This window comes from Bos taurus, chromosome 24, assembly GCF_002263795.3.
Source record: "Bos taurus isolate L1 Dominette 01449 registration number 42190680 breed Hereford chromosome 24, ARS-UCD2.0, whole genome shotgun sequence".
NCBI classification, from domain to species: domain Eukaryota; kingdom Metazoa; phylum Chordata; class Mammalia; order Artiodactyla; family Bovidae; genus Bos; species Bos taurus.
This window is the reverse complement of record NC_037351.1, coordinates 58,122,697-58,138,759: the sequence shown is the minus strand read 5'-3', so window position 1 is coordinate 58,138,759 and position 16,063 is coordinate 58,122,697.

Here is a 16,063-nt window from a genome sequence, read left to right as displayed (position 1 = left end):
AGAGGAACTTCTCAAGAACTCTTCTTGCGGACTTCCCTGATGGCCTAGTGGTTAAGAATCCAACTTGCCATGCAGGGGCTGTGGGTTTGATCCCCGGTCAGGGAACCAAGATACCACATGCCTTGGAACATCTAAGCCTGCGAGCTGTAACTAGATAGAAAGTCCTTGAGCCACACCAAAGATCCCTGTGCTGCAGCTAAGACCCAACACAGCGAAAAAGATGAAGAACCCTTTCTCAAGGAAGGGCCAAGGCTATGGAGAGGGGAGGTGGGCAAAGGCACCTGCCTGGGCGTGGAGAAAGGGCAGAGTCTGGGATGAAGGCAGCGCATGGGCACCAGTCTCCCCTTGGTTCCCTCCCCGCCTTAGCCCTCAGCCAGGCCACGCAGGGGTGTTGGGAGCAGTCCCGTGTGCCCGAGTGAGCCACCAGCCTTATTCCAAATCAGGCCCCAGTCCCGGTGAGGGGGTGTCCCTGTGGCCAAGGGGCAGGAATTAGGGGGAACGTGGCTTTCTAATGGGCCACAGCCTCCATCTGCATATGACCAGCTTTGTTCTCAGGGCCTGAAATCTACCGGGCTAAGGACTGCCTTCTATACTTTGTTTGAATTCAGATTAGGAGCAAAGGCCCCAGGAATCAGCTAACCCTGGTTCAAACCTGTCTCTGTCAGTTACTAGCTGTGTAATCTGGAGCAAGTTACTTCTGCTCTCTGAGTCTCAGTTTCTTCATCGGAATTATGGAAATTATAGCAGTGATTCTGGGTTGAGTTTTAAATCAAAGAGTCCATCTTAAAAGGATTAGCATGTCTTCAGGTGGACAGCGGGCCTTCCATCCTTGTGACCACCTTGATGGGCTCACCTCCACGCCTGATAAAGATATCACCCTCCTCCGCTCCCCTCTGGAAAGCAGCCCTCATCTTGCCTACCAAGCCCACTCTCTTGCTCCCAGCAACCAGTGAAAGTTCTATCCCTGTGGCGGTGGAGCAATGCAGACCCCATTAGACACTGGTTGTGAGATGCTGGTGAGACTCATTTCTGTGGGTGGATGAAAGGAGACCGCATTGCCCCCTCCCCTGATCTCAGGTACCTCAGCAGCTCCCTGCCCATCCACGGGCCAGAGAATTAAGCAGCTTGTTCTGTGTCCTTTTATGGTTTAATAGGACACGGCATAGAACCACTGTAATGCAAGTAAGCTGGTTGACCAAAGAAACACTGGGAATTGCATCCTCTCAGAGCTGATCTGCCTCTGAATTCAAGAGGAGCAGGTAACCACGAGCAGATGAAATGGCTACTCACAACACCAGCCGCCAGGCAGACTCTGCCTGGATTACATGGAGCAAACATGTCTGTCTCTAACTGTTGAGTCAGGAAGTGCTAAGTACTTGTATTGGCACGTGTGTTAAAGAAATAGATATGGTTTCTGGTAAGCTACATTAAAGGATTTTTTAAAATTATTTTATTGAAATATAGTTGATTTACAATGTGCTAATATCTGTTGTACAGCAAAGTGATTCAGTTGTACATATATACATTCTTCTTCATATTCTTTTCCATTATGGTTTATCACCAGATATTGAATATAGTTCGCTGTGGTACCAGGCAGAGAAGGCAATGGCACCCCACTCCAGTACTCTTGCCTGGAAAATCCCATGGATGGAGGAGCCTGGTGGGCTATAGTCCATGGGGTCGCTGAGAGTCGGACACGACTGAGCGACTTCACTTTCACTTTTCACCAGGAGGACCTGCTGTTTATCTATTCCCTATATAACAGTTTGCATCTGCTTCCCTCAAAACTGATGCTTATCGCTTTATTTTTGGCTGGGTGCGGTCTTCGTTGCTGTGCGGTCTTTCCTCTTTGGCGAGCGGGGGCTACTCTCTGGTTGCGGTGTGTGGCTTCTCACTGCAGTGCCCTCTAAGTTCTAGGGCACGTGGGCTTCACATGCCCCGTGGGCTCACTAGCTGTGGCTCCGGGCTCTAGCGCACAGGCTCAACAGTCGTGGGGCACGGGCTTAGCTGCTCTGCAGCATGTGGGATCTTCCCAGATCGGGGATCGAACCTGTGTTTCTGGCATTGACAGGCAGGTTCTTTACCACTGAGCCACCAGGGAAGCCCCTGGAGAAGACTCTTGAGAGTCCCTTGGATTACAAGGAGATCCAACCACTCCATCCTAAAGGAAATCAACCCTGAATATTCATTAGAAAGATTGATGCTGAAGCTGAAACTCCAATACTTTGGCCACCTGATGCAAAGAGCTGACTCATTGGAAAAAAACCCTGATGCTGGGAAAGATTGAAGGCAGGAGGAGAAGGGGACGACAGAGGATGAGATGGTTGGATGGCATCACCAACTCAGTGGACATGAGTTTGAGCAAGCTGCAGGAGACAGTGATGGACAGGGAGACCTGGTGCCTGGTGTACTGCGGTTCACGGGGTCCCAGAGAGTCGAACACGACTGAGCGACTGAACACCAACAACCCTCCCAATCCATCCCTTCCCCACCACCTCCTCCTGGTTGGCAGTTACAAGTCTGTTAAAGAACTTTTTAAGATAACAACTTTACTTTTCTTATATGCCTGCTATTATTGAGGGGTTTTTCCTCTTTGGTGGAGCCACAGACACTTTCTTTTAAATACCAAAGAGTTTTCCTGCCACGCGCTGTCAGAGCTAGCGTTCGTTTTGCAGCATCAAGATCAACGACTAAAACGTGAGTATAGGACACGCAGTGATGAAACTGCTCTGGAAGCAACTTTAAACACATTTAAATTTGTTTAGGGGGGAAATGAATATCTATATAGAAAAAAGTCCTAGAAGTACACACACCAAAATGTTAAAGTCATCTCTCCACCACTTTGGGGAATAAAATTGTGAGTGACTTTATTTCCTTTGGTTTCATCAATCTTTCCAAGTTTTCTAAATTGAGAATGCATGTTCCTTCTTCTTAAGGACTCTGGGAGGAGTTTTAGATTCACAGCAATCTTAAGCCAAGATACATGGATTCCCCGTATATTCTCTGCCCCCAACACAAGCATAGCCTCCCCCATTACTAACATCCCCACCTTGATATTAAGTATCTGCTATTATGCGTCTGTTATTATGAACGAAAGAGAACAAGGATGTTGGTGGATGAATAGCAGGCTTTCTCACAAAGAGGGAAAAGGTGAGCAGAGGGAGGCGGGAATTAGAGAGAAAGACAAGAAGAGGGCAGAAGAGGGAGTTTCGAGTGGAAGTAAAAGAGCCCCCCTTTCTGAGGGGAGCCTGGGGCTGTCCCCCAGTCCCTGCAGCCTCGCAGCTGGCTCTGCTGTTTTTCAGGGTGCAGGGGCCGGGTGGTCTGGGACTGCAGCGGGGAAGGAGGGCCTCTTTCATCGCTCTGTCCGTACCTGCCTGCACGCAGGTTCGTCTGGCAGCTTCTGAGTCTGAGCTTCAGCCTCTAAACATGGCCTCCTCTTGACCCCTCTGATCTGACCGGACCACTCCGAGAGGAGCAGTACCGGGACAGGGGTGGAGAAGGGCGGGGCGGGGGTGGAGAAGGGTGGGGCAGGGGTCTGGCTGGCTGGGAGAGGTCCAGCGCACTTCCCTCCCTTCAGCTGGGGCTTTAACTTCAAGTTTCCTACACCTGCTGTTTCATCTCCTTCTTGCAGCTTGACTTCAAGTACCAAGAGCGGGGGTGTCGAGGGCGTAGCCCCTGGGGGCAGCGGAGTGGCCCAAATCCCAGCTCCGCCACTGACCAGCTATGTGATCTTGGGGAACTCACGCAACTCCTCTGAACTTCACTTCCCTCCATATACACTGGGGATGTTAACAGCATCCACTTTGAATGTTGCTCAGTACCTATTTGGAAAGATTAGAAGAGGTGGTCCCATCTGGTACATGGTAACTTTACCAATGGTGGGTCACTCCACAACCAAGCTCTTCCAGCTTCCCATTCTACTCATTCTCACCGCCGACTTTCTCTGGGGCTCAAACAAGACAGGGAAGTGTCTCTCTGGATGAAATGAAAATTAAGATTACACAACAGCACTGAATGTGTGGATCTGAGAGAGAAATTCGAGGCGCAGACAGCGCTGTTGAACACGAAAGAGCCAGCAGAGTAATGAGAGGAGAAGAGGAATAGAAATGAACAGGAGGGCACAGCGAGTGTCCGAGGTACGCACGCCCTTCAGTTACCCCTTTCCAGAAAGCCAAACTGAGGCCCGAGACGGCCACACGCCGCTCCGGCCGCGAGAGCTCCGGACACCCAGAAGCGGCGATCACCCGTCGCCCTGGGAACGCTCTCGTTTCCAGGGGAGCCGCTGATCAGCCGTCCGCGTCAGCTGCAGCCTCCCGGGCTCCGGGCGACATTTTCGGGAAGGACTTCAGAATCGTCCCCTGGGCTCCGCAGCGGCGGTCAGCCAGGCGTAGCCAGCGGACGGAGGAAAGCACACGGCACGCACCAGTGTGTTCGCCTCGCTTTCGCTGTGTTTTAATTCCTCTGCGAACAGGAAACAGATAACCTTTCCATAATCTGAAATCCCAATAAAGAGAAACTCACTTGGAAAAGTACACAGTGTTGGGGAAGGCTTTGGTGTTTGGTAGACTTTAAAGATTTTCATCCGTTCTCCAATTTCTCTACGTGCTTTGGAGGCCTTGAGAGGAGTGATATTAGCTGAACAAAATGTCACTACCCCAGGAGCTGTTTTTCGCCAAATAAATTTGCCACGCATGCGTGCTAAGTCACTTCAGTCGTCCGATTCTTTGCAACCCTTTGACTGTGGCCCTCTGTCCCTGGGATTCTCCAGGCAAGAACACCGGAGTGGGTTGCCATGGCCTGCTCCAGGGGATCTTCCCAGCCTGGGGATCGAACACGTGTCTCTTCTGTCTCCTCCGTTGGCAGGCGGGTTCTTTACCACCCGAGCCACCTGGGAAGCCCGAATGGGCCCTCAGTTGTCTAATACTCTAGAGCAGGTGCAGTTTACCGTTTCTCACACTCCCCGGCCGAGAGGGGAGGCTCTATGCTTGCTTGACTTTTTTTCTCCTCTCTGTTTTTACTCTCTGTTTTTATATCCTCACTCTCATTTTCCCTGTCATTTTCTTCCAGCCTCATCTGGCTTTGCAACCACAAACATTCCCACGTAAATATCCCTTTGCTAGGTCTTAAACTTGAGCGTGCGTGAGAATTATGCGGAGGGCCTGTGCAAACACTGATTGCTGGGCTCCAGCCCCAGAGTTTCTGAAGCAGCTGGTCTGGATGGAAACTGAGAATTTACATTTCTGACACGTTCCTGGGTGGAGGCACTGCTTCAGGGACCAGGCTGGAGAGACGGACCTGCTCAGACAGGCTCTGCCTTAGCCAGTGCCCCAGGTCACGCTGCAGTTTTGTCTCCCTGTGGTACCAAGGACAGCTTCATCGTCAAGGTTGCAGGACTCCATTCGAGACCCAAAGAGGCACCAGCGAAGCTTTCAAGAGAGACTGTGGAAGTCAGTCTGAGGGCTGGTCCGTGCCCGAGGGCACCAAGTCTTGAGCGTCTGATCCCAAATGGTCCCAGAGACACTTGAACCTTTTCTCCCTCCCCTAGGTGGGTGCGGGTCTCATGTTTCCCTGGCTCTGTGATATCCCTGGGCTGGTCCCCACAGTCAGCTTTGATCAGAGGTCCTAGAGCTCCCAGATGAGCCTGGATCTGAGTGGTTCCCCTAGCCATCCTCAAACCGGGAACACCAGCGCCCTCCACGAGGTCTCCATCACCAAGGATGGAGGTCCAGCCTCTTCCCTCAGCTTGAGTGAGGGGGGAAGCAGGGAGGAGGGCACATCCAGGCAGTTTCTGATGCAATTAGTATTAAAAGATGCAAGGACAGTGAGGTCAAACTTGACAGGCAGTGCTCATATCAATGCCCGAAAAAAAGTGAAACATTAGCTTCATTTCAACTTTCTCAGGAAGAAGGCAGTGGAGATCAGTTGTTTACAGTTGAAAAATATGAGCTATATTAGATTAGTAATAATAGATACATCTCCAAAAGGATTAAGTGGAAACCTTAATTTGGTCCTCTGCTACTGCTGCTAAGTCGCTTCAGTCGTGTCCGACTCTGTGTGACCCCAGAGACGGCAGCCCACCAGGCTCCCCTGTCCCTGGGATTCTCCAGGCAAGAACCCATCATGCAAAGATGGGCTCGATAAAGGACAGAAATGGTATGGACCTAACAGAAGCAGAAGATATTAAGAAGAGGTGACAAGAATACACAGAAGAATTGTACAAAAAAGATCTTCACGTCCAAGATAATCACGATGGTGTGATCACTCACCTAGAGGCTGACATCCTGGAATGTGAAGTCAAGTAGGCCTTAGAAAGCATCACTATGAACAGAGCTAATGGAGGTGATGGAATTCCAGTTGAACTATTTCAAATCCTGGAAGATGATGCTGTGAAAGTGCTGCACTCAATATGCCAGCAAATTTGGAAAACTTAGCAGTGGCCACAGGACTGGAAAAGGTCAGTTTTCATTCCAGTCCCAAAGAAAGGCAATGCCAAAGAATGTTCAAACTACCGCACAATTGCACTCATCTCACATGCTAGTAAAGTAATGCTCAAAATTCTCCAAGCCAGGCTTCAGCAATATGTGAACCATGAACTTCCAGATGTTCAAGCTGGGTTTAGAAAAGGCAGAGGAACCAGAGATCAAATTGCCAACATCCGCTGGATCATGTAAAAAGGAAGACAGTTCCAGAGAAACATCTACTTCTGCTTTATTGACTATGCCAAAGCCTTTGACTGTGTGGATCACAATCAACTCTGGAAAATTCTTCAAGAGATGGGAATACCAGACCACCTGACCTGCCTCTTGAGAAACCTGTATGCAGGTCAGGAAGCAACAGTTAGAACTGGACATGGAACAGACTGGTTCCAAATAGGAAAAGGAGTACGTCAAGGCTGTATATTGTCACCCTACTTATTTAACTTCTATGCAGAGTACATCATGAGAAATGCTGGGCTGGAAGAAGCACAAGCTGGAATCAAGATTGCTGGGAGAAATATCAATCACCTCAGATATGCAGATGACACCACCCTTATGGCAGAAAGTGAAGAGGAACTCAAAAGCCTCTTGATGAAAGTGAAAGAGGAGAGTGAAAAAGTTGGCTTAAAGCTCAACATTCAGAAAATGAAGATCATGGCATTTGGTCCCATCACTTCATGGGAAATAGATGGGGAAACAGTGGAAACAGTGTCAGACTCTATTTTTCGGGGCTCCAAAACCACTGCAGATGGTGATTGCAGCCATGAAATTAAAAGATGCTTACTCCTTGGAAGGAAAGTTATGACCAACCTAGACAGCATATTAAAAAGCAGAGATATAACTTTGCCAACAAAGGTCCATCTAGTCAAGGCTATGGTTTTTCCAGTGGTCATGTATGGGTGGGAGAGTTGGACTGTGAAGAAAGCTGAGTGCTGAAAAATTGATGCTTTTGAACTGTGGTGTTGGAAAAGACTCTAGAGCCCCTTGGACTGCAAGGAGATCCAACCAGTCCATTCTAAAGGAGATCAGCCCTGGGTGTTCATTGGAAGGACTGATGCTAAAGCTGAAACTCCAGTACTTTGGCCACCTCACGCGAAGAGTTGACTCATTGGAAAAGACTGATGCTGGGAGGGATTGGGGGCAGGAGGAGAAGGGGACGACAGAGGATGAGATGGCTGGATGGCATCAACGTCTGGATGGACATGAGTTTGAGTGAACTCCGGGAGTCAGTGATGGACAGGGAGGCCTGGCGTGCTGCAGTTCTTGGGGTTGCAGAGTCGGACACGACTGAGCAGGTACGTATGGGATCTGGAGAGATGGTACTGATGAGCCTATTCGCAGGGCAGCCGTGGGGACACAGACATGGGACAGACTTGTGGACACGGGAAGCAGAGGGTGGGACCGCCTGAGAGAGAAGCAGTGAGACATATACATCACTTATGTAAACCAGCCCGTGGGAGTTTGGTGTATGGGACCCATAGAGCTCAAACCAGTGTCCTTGACATCCTGGAGGAGTGGGATGGGGTGGGAGGTGGGAGGGAGGTTCCAGAAGGAGGGGGACATATATTTACTTATTCTGATTCATGCTCGTGTATGGCAGAAACCAAGGCAATATTGTAAAGTAATTATCCCCCAATTAAAAACAAATTGTGCCACAGAAAGTTAAAAATAAAACGCAAGGGGGCCCTGCCCTGGTCTCAGGTGCTGCCCTCTTGTGGCCACTTGAATACTTGCAACTAAAACTTGCTCTGAATTCTGCACAACTATTTATTTAAATCAAAGGAAGCAGACAGAGCCCAGGAATGGACTTCTCCCCCAAAACGGTGGAAAGATGATGAAAGTCTGCCATGACATGGGTGCACAGGGATGACGCTGCCGCTGTGGTGGTTGTTTCATAATGTTTTGTGAACAGAGGAAGTAAGAGAAAGCATCAAAGCAGGTAACAGTGATCTTTCTGGACTTAAGAGAAAATTTGGAAAGAAAGAAAACATGTTTCATATATGAATATATATGTCTGTTGTGTCATGTATATACATATATATGATTGCATATGTATACTGCTGTATGTATATGATTATATACACGTGTCTTACCATGTCCTTCATTTTTGCAAATTATAAATTCCTGCTCGGTAGGTGTTGTGTTAGGCTTTATCACAGAGATCCTCTGTTAAGCAGGATATATTTGTCTCAGACAGTAAAGAATCCCCCTTCTATGTAGGAGACCTGGGTTCAATCTCTGGGTTGGGAAGATCCCCTGGAGGAGGGCATGGCAACCCACTCCAGTATTCTTGCCTGGAGAATCCCATGGACAGAGGAGCCTGGCGGGCTACAGTCCATGGGGTTGCAGAGAGTAGGATATGACTGAGTGAGTAAGCACATTTATGACCAGTCATTTATGGCTTTAATTTGCATATTATTTTGGAGCAGTATTTCTCAAAATATGACCTTGGTGCCCACCTGTCCCCCCACAACCTGGAGTCCCTAACAGCCTTCCAGGGGATCCACAAGATCAAAACTTTTTGCATAATAACACTAGGATATTATTTCCTTTTTTATCACCCCATTCCCTCATGAGTATACACTGGAATTTTCCAGAATCTACACTATGTGTGATATTGCAACTGAAAGCAGTAGAAGCAGATGTGTCTTCTGTTAAACTGGAAATTACAGAGATTTGTAAAACTGACACAGTGGCATTCTCATTAATTCTGGTCTTGAAAATACAGGTACCTTTTCATAAAAACATGTTAGCATGTAATAAATTTTTCGTTGTATTTAAATCAATACTATTTCTTTTTCAGTTTCAGCCTCTAAAGCAATAATATCAGTACGTGTAGCCCTCATCATAAACAAAGACTCTATGGGTCCCAGATAATTTTGAAGGTGTTAAGAGATCATGAGACCAGAAGTTTAAGGATCACTGACATGGAGGCGCCATGGGAGTACAGGGTTATTCTCGAAGCTCGGTGTAGACACGTGTCCTGGGCACGGATTTGATATTCGAGGAGAGATTTGGAAGGCAGAGGTGAGGTAAACACAAAAATTCTGCTGGGAGACTTCCCTGGGGGTCGGGGGCTGGGACTCTGCACTCCCAGCGCAGGTGGCCTGGGTTCAGGCCCTGGTCGGGGAACTGGGTCCCACAGCAAAGACTGAAGATCCCACGTGCCGCCACCAAGACCCAGCACGCCAAATAAATACATATCTTTTAAAAATTCCGCTGCTCCTCTTGTATTTGCCGGAAAAATCCCTTGGACCTGCTTGGTTCTCCATGGCAGCTTCGCAACCATGGCTGTTCACAGGTGCTGCCCTGGGACCAGAGGACTAAGAAGGACAGGATGATCCTGAAAGCAGGCAGAGGACCGATACGGTACGATGGCCCCACGCAGGACGCAGAGGACTGATAGGTGCGATGGCCCCACGAAGGACAGAGAAATCCTTGCAGTGAGCGGAACTGTGCGTTCCTGAAAGGAGAGATCCTCAGGGACTGGGTTCTTCGGTAATCCCTACGCAGCAACTAACCATTTGGCTGGATGATTGACCACTCGGAAGGAGCGAGAGTGCCGGAAGAGTTGACGCGGTCTGGGGCAAGGTTACCGGTAAAATACTCTGGAAGGGAGCCCCAAGCGCGACAATGACTGTACCCCCTGTGACTGTCACCGAAGACCACCACTGTGTACGAGGCCCTTACCAACCAGGTGAGCAAGATGGCTGGTACTCTGCATGTCAGCCGGTCTCCCCCTCTGCAGCCAACGGGTCACCTTGTTGATGACCTTGCTATGCGCGTGCACTGAGTTTCTGGAGAAAGAAGTGGAAGCAAGGCAGGCCTCTAGCTTTGGCTCCTGTTGCTATGGTAACGGGCACCGTTGGCAGAGGCACCGTGGGTGGCAGCCTCCTCCTCACCCCTCTCCCTGTGGTGAGCATTCCTCTAACGTCCTGGACTCCTGGTAGCGTTTTTTGGAACATCCTCCTGCTCCGTGTCAATATCAGTGTTTCTTCAAGTGCGGTCATCGGAATCACCTGCTTCTGTTGTGAACAAGCAGGAATCAGGAACCTGACTTTTATCAAAACGGCCAGGTAACTCTTACCTTCACTAAACTTTGTGACAATACAGCCTTGAGCAAGGGAGAGTATTCGAGGTCTCTCTCAACTATACGCTCACCTCTTGGTTCGATTCTCCAGTCTTCGGACTTCCTCTTCCCTAGTACCTGGCCCCAAGGATAACCTCTTCTGAGGAGCAGAAGCCCTCCAGCAACAAGGTAGAGCTTTACACTTCAGGAGACCCATCTGCCAGGTTAGCACAGCCCCAACGTTCCAGTGGGCAAAAATCCCATCCAAGAACAGCGTGGGTTGAGCCCTAAGGCACCCTCTTTGCCATCCCGGGAGACAGCATCATGACAGAGGACGAGAGGGTTGCATGGTCTCACCCACTCAATGGACACAAGTCTGAGCAAACTCAGGGAGGTGGTGAAGGACAGGAAGCCTGGCGCTCGGCAGTCCATGGGGTCGCAGAGGCTCGGACAGTACTGAGCCACTGGACGACAAGAGTTGATTTACAAGGTTGTGTTAGTTTCTGCTGTACAGCAAAGTGATTCAGTTATATATTTATATACATCCTTTTAAAATTATTTTCCTTTATGGTTTATTGCAGAATGTTGAATATGGTTCCTTATGCTACACAGTAGGACCTTGTTCTTTAACCATCACATATATAAGTACAATAGTTCGCATCTGCTAATCCCAAACTCCCAATCCACCCCTCCCCCAGCCCCCTGCTTGGCAGCATCCCATGCCTTCTGCCCACTAAAAAACAACAAAAATGTCTGCAGACGTTACCAAATCTTTTCCTGGAGAGGCAAAATCACCCCCTCCCCTGCTCTAACCTTACAAATGCAGCTTACAAAGAACTCAAAGGATTCACAGCATGAGGTTAGAAACTTACATGGGAGCTTTTCTCCCCCCATGGAGACAATGCAAAAGAACGTTGCTATGGATTTTATGAACAAGAGGCAAAAAGGGCAACCCAAAAGGAAAGGACTGATAATGTTGTCTGTGTTAAAAGTAAAGCATTCACATCATAGATGAAGTTTCCACAGCCTGGAGCAGGACACAGAAACCCACACCAGTGTTCTTGTCTGGAGAACCCCACGGACAGAGGAGCCTGGAGGGCCACGGTCCATAGGGTTGCAAAGAGTTGGATGCAACTGAAGCGACGTAGCACGGGAGAACATATTTGCAACACAGTTGAAAAGGATTAGTCTTCAGATTACATAAAGGACACCTTAGAAGCAATAATAAAAAGACACACATCCCATAGAAGAATGAGCAGATGACAGGCAATCAGCCCAGAAAAGAGAAACTCTCAATGGCCAAAGCACACGCTGAGAATACTCACCCCCCTTGGTACACAGGGATACGCAAAGTGAATTGATGAGATGCTACCGTACTCTCGTCCAGGATTTAACAGTCAATGATTAATAGCAAGTCAATAGTGCCAAGGGGAGGATCTGGAATAATAGTATCTATCCCCTGTTACCCCTAGTGGAGGTGTATATTTGGAAAATCACTTTAGGAAATTGTGTTTCATTATCAAGAAAGGTTGAATATTAAAGTGAAAGTGTTACTTGCTCAGTCATGTCTGATTCTTTGCAACCCCACAGACTGTAGCCCGCCAGGCTCCTCTGTCCATGGAGATTCTCCAGGCCAGACTACTAGAGTGGGTTGCCATTCCCTTCTGCAGGGGATCTTCCCAACCCAGAGACTGAACCCGTGTCTCCTGCGTTGCAGGTGGATTCTTTGCCATGTGAGCCACCAGGGAAGCTCAGGTTGAATATACATACACCCTGTAACCCTGCGACGCCTCTCCTGACTATACACTCTGGAGACGGCACGCATTCCCGTGAGGAAGCACGCACAAGGAGTTGGTTACAGCCATGTGTGCCACAAGGGAAAGCGGAAAACAAGCCAAATACCTGCCCACCAGCTGGCGGGGAGAGACGTTCGAGGCGCAGATGCACACGGCAGAGCAGCGCTAGCCGAAAGGAACGAGCTGGCCGGGGGACGACGTCTAAAGCGTGAAGTCCGTCCAGAACCTTTGGACCAACCATCAGCACACAGTGGATGAAACCGTCTTATACACGTCTTTCCCTCTGTCCGGGCACATTGATACCGGAAAAACTCAGAGTTTGTTTAGCAAAAGAGGAAGGGACACAAGTGTTGGGTGGTTTCTCAAAAGTGGGTGCTTCTCAGCCTATATCGGCACAGGGTTGATTTAAATTCCCCTTGGGGGTGAGGGATTAAAGTTCTAAAGGCTTCTGGACCCTTCAGATGCCCTGGGGCTTCTCAACTTTGAGCTTCACTGGAAGGGGTCTGGTTCGGTCATTTGAGGGGAGGATTCTTAGAAAATTCAACATATCTGAAACCTAGCTGACAAAGAAAGCCTGGCTCTCTGTACCAGAAGCCTCCTGAGAAACAGAACACAACCTCACCTAAACGAGAAAGGGTTGATTCCATCCGTGTATTAACTGATATTTATTTACCACCAACTGTGTGGCGGTCACGGTGGTGAGGAGGGACGCACCAGTGAACAAGACAGATGGGGAGAGGAAGCGATGCCACGCAGGGCGCCCCGCACCAGCACCCCTGCACTCAGGGCATCCACGGGAGACAGACTTCTCTTAGAAAGAGGAAAACCCACAAGAGAGGTTTCCATGAACGCACGACGAGCGCCCGGCGTTGACGGCTGAGGGAGAAAGCACGGGTGGCCCGAGTAGGGGTGAGGGGGTCAGGGGGCACCGTTCGTGCTCGGAATGGACCCAGCAGCCAGAGCCCTGAGCCCGCCCTGCGCGCACGCTGTGCAGATGAGCCACAGGGAAGGCGGGCTGCTGGGGGCGGAGGCGTGGGCATCGGCGGGCACGGGAGGCCAGGCCCTGGCGAGCTGCCCTCAGGAGCACTGACCACGGTGGGTGGCGGGGGCACAGGAGAGCCACCTCGTTAGCAAAGGCACCTGGAGCCCCAGCTTTCTCCAGACGCTCCTGGACTGAAGCCGGCCGGGAGGCACTTAGGGCAGAATTCCTATAGAGTCATTGGCGGGGACCCTAGATTGCTGATGTGACCTATTTTTTTAAAGATGAGTACTGTTGTGATTTTACTAAGCATTCCTATTCCTCACCTAAATGGCTTTCTCCTTGGCTGCATACAACTTAGAGATTATCAACGATACAGCACAGCAGGTGTAAGGGGAAACGGAAATATAACCCACAGGCATTTTCAGGAGTAGAAATGTTTTGACTGTGGCATCTTCAGGAATAATGTGGGAGTTTTTTTTTTTTTTTAACAAAATTGTATTATATTGGTGTACAGCTGATTAATCAACCCTGAATATTCATTGGAAGGACTGATGGTGAAGCTAAAGCTCCAGTACTTTGGCCACCTGATGCGAAGAGCTGACTCATTGGAAAAGACCCTGATGCTGGGAAAGACCAAAGGCTAAAGAAGGGGGCGACAGGCAGGTATGTGGGGATGAAACGCGGATTCCAGGAACTAGAGGAGATGCCTATCAATCGACACTTTACTGATCCTTCTGCCTCTGTAAATGTGTTTGTTATTACACACACTTCAGACATACACAAAAATAGTATAATGAGGTCCCACATACCTGTCACCAGCTTCAAAAACTGTTACTAAATGGCCAATCTTGTTTCATCTTTCCCGCTTCCTCATGATATTATTTTGAGATAAATACTACCTTTATATCATTTTGTCCATAAATATTTCAGTTCGCTCCAACAGATAAGAACTCTAAAAATGCATAACCACTATACCATTATCAGATTAAAATATTAATAAGTCCTTGTTATCGTCAAATACCCAGACAGGGCTCGAGTTTCCGATGGTCTCATAAACGTTATATGCTTTTCTACAATTTATTTTGTTGTTGTTGTTCAGTCGCCCTCCCAAGGACATAAAGGACAGAATCCAAATAATGTCCACGCATTCCATAAATCGTAAAATTCTAGGGAATTGTGGGTTGGAACAATAGCCAGAACAGAATTGGACTTCTTTATCCCTACTTTATGTTGCGTGAAATTGCGATTGTAGGGAGAGTAATTTTTTCTTATTTAAAAAAAAAAATTCGAAGTCTCTGTTGGTAATTGAAAAGCTGTTTCCAAGGGCCTCTGGTTTTCGGCCTCATAAAGAAGCACTTGGCGATCAGACTGCCAAACAGTCGTCCCCACTGGGGTCCGCGGGGGGACGGCCGTGTTCCTTCCGTCTTTACGGCCGCCCCTCGCAGGATCTCCCGCGAGGCCCAATTAAGTCAGGGCGCAGGTGCCGAGCCGGCCACCAGGGGGCACCCGAGGAACCCGATGAACTTTGCAGACAGCCAGGAAGCCACCTGGGGGCCTGTTTCAGGCCAGACCGAACAGACCCGGGTGGGTCAGGCTCCTCTCTCGGGTCAGACCCTGCCAGCAGAGCAGACCTCCGGAGCCGGGGCTGGGAGGGCCTCCTGGGGACGAACAAGGCCAGCCGTCGGTTGTCACAGGACGCCGGGTTTGCAGCCCGCCCCACGCCGCGGTGCTCTTCCTTGCAGACCTGCTTGAAGGACAGGTAAGGGCATGCTGTGCCAAGAAGCTCCTGGTCACCCCGTGGGTGTTAATGAATCCTTCAATTGTTAAGTACACAGAAGGCGCTGTTACAAGTAATGTTAGACACATGTAAGTAGGGATGAAAGTGAAAAAAGCGTCAGTCCCTCGGTCTGTCCGACTCTGTGCCACCCTCGGTCTGTCCGACTCTGTGCCGCCCTGTGGACTGCAGCCCGCTAGGCTCCTCTGTCCACGGGCTTTGTGGCAGCTCGTGACTCTCAGTTACAGGAGCCCTAGCCAACAGACACCGTCCCCCAACACAACGTCTAACATAGAAGGAGGAGACCCCGCATGTGGCTTCTATCCCCACCCCCTCGGTTCAGAACGACAGGCATCATCCCATTGTCCTGGAGGCGGGACGTCCGGAGTCAAGGTGTGGGCAGGGCCCTGCTCCCTCTGAGGCGCCAGGGAGAGGCCTTCCTGCCTCGCCCAGTCTCTGCGTTGCCGGCAGCCCCTGGTGTTCCTGGGCTTGCCGTCGGCCATCGCCCCCTTGTGTCTTCACATCGTCTGTCTCTGTGACCAGACTTCCCCTTTGCATAAGGACTCCAGTCACACTGGGTGAAGGCCAGCCACTCCCCGACCCCCGTGATCTCAGTTTTTACAATGATGTATTTAAGGTGCCTGTGTGCCTGCTAAGTCGCTTCAGTCGTGTCCAGTTCTTTGCAAACCTATGGACTGTAGCCCGCCAGGCTCCACTGTAAAGGGGATTCTCCAGGCATGAATACTAGGATGGGTTGCCATGCCCTCCTCCAGGGGATCTTCCCGACCTAGGGATCAAACCCGTGTCTCCTGCATTGGCAGGTGGATTAACACTGGAGCCACCTGGGAAGTGTCACCTGGGAAGTCTCATACTTAAGGTAGTTAATTTTATTTTATTATTATTATTTTTAAAATTTTGGCCATACCCTGCAGCATGTGGGACCGTTGTTCCCAAGCAGGGCTGGAA